Here is a 7,697-nt window from a genome sequence, read left to right as displayed (position 1 = left end):
AAGACACCGTCCTTCGCTAAACAGTCAGCTGTCTCATTTGCCGAACACCTTCTATGTTCAATGGTTGGACGAATGTCACATGCCAGATCCCTAATCTCAGCAATTTGATTTTGAATCCTCCATGGTCCGCTGGCTCTGTTGTTGGCCCATGCGATGGCATTCGAATGAATCACCCTCTATGATAAGCGGACCCAGCCTATGCGAAGAAAACCATTTAAGGCCGAAGAGAAGGGCCCTTACTTCAGCTTCATTAGTATCGCAAATACCCACCGGTCCCGAGTAAGACATTAACACCTTTTCATTAGCGTCCCGAAAGACACCCCCTATCCCCACCTTGCCGGGATTGCCTATTGAAGAATAGGGGTTCAAGCTTTATTTCTTGCTTATTGGTTGTTGATCTTGCTTTTTGGGTGATGTAAAGGATACTACTCCAGTGGGACATCTTGTCCCTTAGATGTAAAAATCCTTTCAGTATCAATAAAATTGTTATCTTCCAAAAAAAAAAAGTTTAGTTGAGATAAATGTTGGCCAAGGCGTGGCAACTTGGCAATGTTGACGGAGAAAGCCAAGAGTTCGACACCTGAGAAATTCGATAGGCTAAGATGGCTAAAAGGTTAGTTAGCCAAGTGGAGTGATTCTGCAGGTTCCCTTCCGAAGCATGCATGGAGTAGAAATGAGTATGGATGGATTCAACATTGAGTCGTGCATGGCAAATGGAATGTAATAACCAACCAGTTTGAGGTGCTAGAGTGATGACCTTGTGGTGAAGCGTGAATACTGAGGTACTTAGGCGCAGATCCGCGGTCCTAAATATGCATCTTGAATGTAAAAGGCTGGATTTTGGCTGAGAAACTTGGATTGGTGTGTGCACCAGAGATGCTTAGTTTGGCAAATGAGCTAGTTGTGCTGGTATGGAACAGCATAGCAAGCTAATAATACGTTTCTTGCAAATTTGATGTACTAGTTTATGAAGCATCCGGACGAACTTTTCAATCCGAGTGATGGATGACTTGGGTGTGTAGGGAGGGGTGGAGGTAGTGGTGAGAGAATATCGATGGAGATCTGGGCAATGTGCCAAGCAAGGAAGACCTCGTAGACTCGAGTGGCCAGCGAGTACCCAGGAAGCCCATTAGTAATTGTTGGTGTGTCGGTGCAAGTAGGTAGACACTTGTGTTAAGAAGGATGCAAGGCTAAGCATGGGAGATAAGGATCCAAATAGATAGACTCCTTGTGGCCATTGAGGCGGTTCCTTTGGCTTGTCCCAGTGCAAGTAGTGGAGTATTAGGTGATGAATGCTAAAGGAGAATGTGCAGGAGATTGAATGACTTAGAGATGAAGTCAAGCATGAGTGCTATTTTGAAAGACTCCTCTTAGCTTTGTGTAACCAAAGAGATTCGGTAGATTACTTGGAAATTTTCAAGTCAGGTCACTCAAAACTCTTATTTTGGTGGTGTTTTAAACCACTAGTATGGTAGCCTGTACAGCGGCGAGCCTAGAGGAGGAAGTGGTGATGCAACATCAAGCAGATCAAAGGACATTGAGCTAGTGATTTTGATGATAAATCTAGGAGATTTGAAGAGTGTTGAGGTATAAATGATTAAATAACACCTACTCTAACAGCTTAAGCTTTTGCAGTAACCGGTTGTTTAACAAAGAGAATGCAGCAATTTTCAGAGTTTGGAGGCAGTGTGGTGTTAGAAGGACAAAGTTGGTCAAGAGGAGTCAAGTAGTCAAAGCGCCAGATCCAGAGCTATCTGTCCTCAACGAGGTCGAGTCATTACATAATTTTCAACTGAATTTGTAAATATTTTGCAGATCAGGGATTTATATCCGATTTGAAAATAAGCTTCAGTTCAAAAGACACTACCTAAAGACATGCTTCAATGCATTAGAATCGGTAAATATTTTGCAGATTAGGAATTTATAGCAGAATTGAACATAAGCTTCAAATAAAAAAGGCACTCCCTAAAGACGAACGGCGCAAAAATTCTTGTCTATAATCCTAAATTATTTGGAAAAAAAATAAAATACCAGCTCAACAAATCAAACATATCATAGAGAAGATTCGAAGTTACGGTACAACGTGATAGAGTACAAGTTGGCACTAAATTAAAGGTGAAGAGATGTAACAGAATAAACTTAGACAGATAATAAGAAGACAATAAGAGAATAAGCAACTGCAGAAAAACACAACGACCCATAGATGTGCTTCTCCATTTCTCTCCGAACTTGAATCTTTTCCTGTCCCGGAATCTCCTCACAGGTTGATTGCCGACTCAGCTTGCTGAAGTTAAATGTCGAATATCAGAGCTTATTGAATCAGTAATTTTGCGTATAAGTATTTTTCTTTTTTCTTTTTCTTTTTTTGAAAATGAATTTTGCGTATATGTTATCAGTTCATTCTCTAATTTTCTTCTTCTAGGCAATATATATTAGTCATTCTGTAACCTCATTCCAGTAATACCTGTTTCTCCAATGGATTATGGTACAGGACATTCTTTTATGTGCCAGATTTCATTGGCGTACTGAGCAATTGTCCGGTCACTGCTAAATTTGCCGCTGCCAGCTGTGCTCAATATAGACATCTTCAGCCATCTTTTCTTATCCCTGCAACAAAAACAAGTGTGGTTGTAGGTGTTGTCGAAATCCTACGTCATGATGAAACTCCTACAATACATTGCCAAACATTCCAATGTCTAAGGGAAGATGAATGGGATGAATCCCTTCACGATTTTAAGCCCATTAATTTGGTGGGGAGCATTTATAAGATCATTACGAAAGTGTTGGCTAACCAATTCAAAAAGGTGATGGGGTAGATTATTTCTGCTTTTATTTTTTTTTCATTGTTTTGAATGACCTATTTTTACTTTTATTGAGGGTTGCTAGATCCTTGATGAGGTATTGGTTGCTCACGAGTGTATTGATTCCTACAACAGAGTGGTAGGAGCCGCATCCGGTGCAAGGTGGATATGAAGAAAGCCTATGACAGGGTGGATTGACAGGTGTTGGAGTATAGGATGGGCATGATGGGTTTTGATTCGAGTTGGAAGGGGTAGATGAGAGTGTCTCTCTCCTCGGTTTGGATCATCGTCCTAGTAAATGACACCACTCGAATTTCCTGAAGCACCTCACAAATTCCGACTTCTCCATTCTACTTATCATCTTTTCTAGACCAAAATTCCACGACGGGTGATTTCCTCCCTGAAGAATTTTAGAGAATTTCTATTATTCTTGAATAAATTACAAAGAGTAGGTTAGTGCTTATATAGAGCACTTACATGATAAGGATAGAAGGGAAATCAAGATAACTATGGAAGGAAGAATCCTAATCAAATCTACCTAATTAAATCTACTTTCCTAATATTTCTCGCTTGCCTCTTCATATCCACTTGCCTACTTTATATAGTCTCCTCATTTAGCCAACATACCCAATCTACCTCCAAGATGATCCAACGGTGAGATCTAAACACAATCCAACCGTTGGATCCCACATATTCTAACACTCCCTAGATATATTCTTTATTTTCAATTTAACAGAATCATCAGTGCAATTAGTGGGGACCTACAATGCACAGAAAAATGCAAAGGAGAAAGGAAATGAAGGTGTTTTTTTCTTACTTGTAAGCTTCATCAACCTTGGATTGAGCATCATATAATAATAATAATAGGCCACAATGATGAGTTTACAATCAAGGTAACTATATTAAATTCAGGATCTATTCTTTATCTTTCTGAGAGTCGAACATCCTTTTGAAAATGGGCTGTTCAGAAATTCCAACATTTACCATCCAGATGTAACTCTTTTGTTAGAATAATTGTACCAGCCAAGATCAAAATTCATTACCCAATTGACTAATTAATTGGGGGTTTTGAAGTTTAAAACCAGCTTTATTGAGTTTCCAACAACTCAATCAAGTTCTTGTGGGGTTTCAAGAAAATTGACTTACCCCCTCAACTTGACCAAATCTTGATCACGTAGAAATAACTCCGCGATTTTAGAGTAGTGGGATCAATATTTTAAGCACTGGTGCCAGCATCTTCATCTCTCTTTAGGGAAAGAAAGATAGCTTTGGTCGGTGGTCGGTTTTGAAAAAAAATAAGAGGAAAATATTCTGAAATAATTTCAGGGGAATTCAAGAGTATTTTGGCCATTTTCACGACTTATAAGCCCAATTCCTTGACATTGAGAAATTAGGTGATTTTTTTTACCAGCCCATCCTCTCTCTCCTTGCGCAACCTGGGGGGACTTCGTCTGCTTTGGCACCAAATAGGAAGAAATTATCCTCCCCAATTTCTTCTCTGATTTCCACATTAGCTCCATCCAGTGTTCCTATTATAATGCAACCATTGAGTGCGAATTTCATGTTACTTGTGCCGCTTGCTTCCATGCCCGCTGTGCTGATGTGTTGAGATAGCTCACTTCCTGGAATGAGCACTTCTGCCATCGACACATTGTAATTTGGAACGAATACAACAATCAGATAGAGTAAAAATCCAAATGAATGTGAATGTAACACCAAACACAAATAAATTGATATCATTGAGGCACTGAATCTCTCCAGTCCTACACATTTGTATGTCACCAGTTTTTAGTACTTAAAGAAATGGCCGACGGACTGGAGTGACCAAACTAGTATTGTTTTTTCTCAGGACTAGCAAAGTCCCACTGCCTTTTAAAACAATACAATCTTCATTTCCACAATGCTTCATTACGAAAACAAAAGGCTTCGAAATTCGGATATCTCAACTTAATAAACAAACAGAGGACTAAAATCTACAAACAATGAACAGAATCTGCTTTTTCCTTCAATTTTGTCAAAATAGACCAAGAGCTTTTCTTGGTTCTATTTCTGTTGCAACTCCACCTAATCACATATAGTGGGTTTTCAATAATTCAAAGAATCAACTATTAAGAAGACTGATAAAAACATTAAAAACAATCCTAACCAAACTTGCCTCTGTTTTCTTTCCTTTTGTCAAAGAAAGTACCAAAACAGTGAGTTCCATTAATTCTTTTAGCATTTGTATAAGTTGCAAATGCTTTTCCTCCGAGCATGATGATGTGTGACGTTGTTTTCTTCCCTTCTTCAGGTCTCATCTCCTGCAAGGGTCAATTGCAATAGTCACACTGTGGTTACAACTTACAACAGGTCCAAAAGATTGTTCTATAAAAACATAGTGCAGGAGTTTTGAAGGTTCAGACAGGGGAATAGCAGGGCAGTCACAGATCCAAAAGATTGGTCTACAAATACACATTGCAGAAATTTTGAAGGTCAAATTTCAGACAGGGGAATAGCATGGCACTCCTAGGGCTCCCTTTTGTGGAAATGAATCAAATGAGGAAGTTAAAACTTAAAACAACGGGAAGATTTCTCTAGGATGAAGTTAAACTATACGTTAATCATGATTTTTTTATACTTGAAAAATACAATATTTGAGGTCAGTTGCACAATCAATAACAGTAAGGGAAATTCAAGAAAAGAAAAAAAAAAAATTAATGTAATAGAATAATGACATGTAAAACTATAAGTTGGAGTGAAATATATTTTTCAAAAAAATTATTACACTTATATAAGTTTAGAAGTTCAATGCTTTGACATGCATGGCTTTAGATCTCTACCGAAACTGACACAAAACAACTGAAATGTTTCTGTTACCATCGCAACCAAAGCACATACTGAAACTGAAACCAAATCTTTTAAGTGTATTAGTGATACACTATACCAGTACGTGTTAAATAATTATATTTATATGAATTGCATGTGAAATGAAAATTTTGCCATTGAAGAAACTGTAGGCAAGGTTTTAAATTTCGGTTTCGGTCATTAACGAAATGGAAACATTTCAGTTTCGGTACAAAATTTCAGCCGAAATCTTGTAAAATCATGAAAATATTTCGGTACAAAATTACAGACGAAATCTAGGTAAGATTCTCCACCACTGGTTTTTCTATTTATTTTTTATCGATTTTTAGAAATATCTAGAAGGAAACTAGTTGTTCTCCTCTTTTCTGTGAGAGGAGTTAATTTTTGCCAGGGGTTCTATCGAAATGTCAACTTTGCTCCCTTTTTTTTATCTAAAAACTTGCATGTTTCACATATTTCAACTTGTATGGACTTAGGATCCGTCTTAGGATCCTCCTCAACCTTAAAGTTTTAACGTTTCAAGGGGTGCGATTATCCTACAGGGGTGCGAATTTATCATTGTCCTTTTAGCCTGCTTCTTGTGAGAATATTGGATTGGCTTTGTGGTAGACTAGTAGGGGCATTAGTTGTTTCCTCGAGAAAATGCGAGAAACAAAGTGACTTTTAGGTTCCTTTCTAAAAGAAAGCGTTTTTTTAGCCCCATTCCTACTTCATTTATGTGATCAGATCCATTGATCCGAGAAAGCATCGATCGAGTGATCCTAAACCCTTGATCCATCGGGCCTTGTTTAGGGTTCCAGTCAAGAAACCCTAAACCGTTGATTTTTGTAGTCTTTCATGATATGTATGGGATGTGTATCCTGGATGGGGACTGAGACCACGTAGATTGCGTCGTTATGTTTCACGAGATCAACGGCCTTGATTTCATATACATTAGTAACATTACATTGACTTTTAATATTTAGTATTGATGGTAAAAGTGACTTTCTGCATTCTTTGGGTCCAGCAAATTCCATCCCTCGTGATTTGTCTCACTATGATTGGATGACACTAAACCCTTTGATCAATATGACAACTAATTTTGGGTTTTAATAAATTGAGTGGTTATAACGTGGGATTATTGGTGTAAGAAATTTTGGACTTATAATGTAGTTAACCAAATCAAGTATCTTGATCACCAAAAAGATAGTGACATGACAACCCAAACAGATGGCTTCGATTAGTTCATGCCCACACTGGAGGGGAACTGCCTAGACCTGGCAATAAGTGACCCGGACCCGCGGGTCGGGTCAGCCCGGCCCACCCATAATTTTCAGGTCCGGGTCCCAAAGTGGTGAGCCGTTTCAATTTGACCTGTGGGTCCACCCGGCCCGTCAAAACTGGTCCGGGGCGGGTGGACCCACGGGTGCCCGTTAAAAAGTAGAATACTTTTTGGGGGAGAGGAAGTGACGAAAATACGTGAAGGGTATTTTCATCATATCACTTAAATCCCAATTCCCAAATGCTTTTTCTTCCTGGTCATTTCATGCAGATAAAGATGAATGCCTTATCCCGAGGCAAAAATGGTAGCAGTTACTCATGCGTGGGTATCGAGAAAACACACAAGAAAAGAAATAATAGAATGAAAGCTATTAAAGAGGGAGAAAGAAAAGAATAAAGAGACTGAAAGGTGACCCGTGCCAAAGAGGTTTTTCTGTTTAAAAAAAACAACCAAAATTCTTTAAAAAAATAAAAAAACGGGTGACCCGAGGGTCATCCCGGCCCATGCGAGTGGGGTCCGGGTCCACCTAGTAGTGACCCGTAAAATGCCAGATCATTTTTTACCCGGACCCGTATGGGTCGGGTGAAACCCAGCCCAGCTCACCCGTTTTCCAGGTCTAGAACTGCCATATGAGCAATCATATCCTGACCACATACAAGAATAAGGAGCTACTTGGATGTATGGAAATTTTTTCCAATGGAAAATGATTTTACTAGCGGCAAATGCATTTTGTATGGAAAAAAAGTTTCTTTATTTTCATGAATAATTTCAAACCTACTAGACCCTAGAAT

The sequence above is a fragment of the Tasmannia lanceolata genome, unplaced genomic scaffold (assembly GCF_043159265.1).
Source record: "Tasmannia lanceolata isolate RefF3 unplaced genomic scaffold, GAP_Taslan_0.1 ptg000018l, whole genome shotgun sequence".
Taxonomy (NCBI): Eukaryota; Viridiplantae; Streptophyta; class Magnoliopsida; order Canellales; family Winteraceae; genus Tasmannia; species Tasmannia lanceolata.
The sequence above is the reverse complement of the archived record's forward strand: the minus strand, read 5'-3'. Positions refer to the sequence as shown.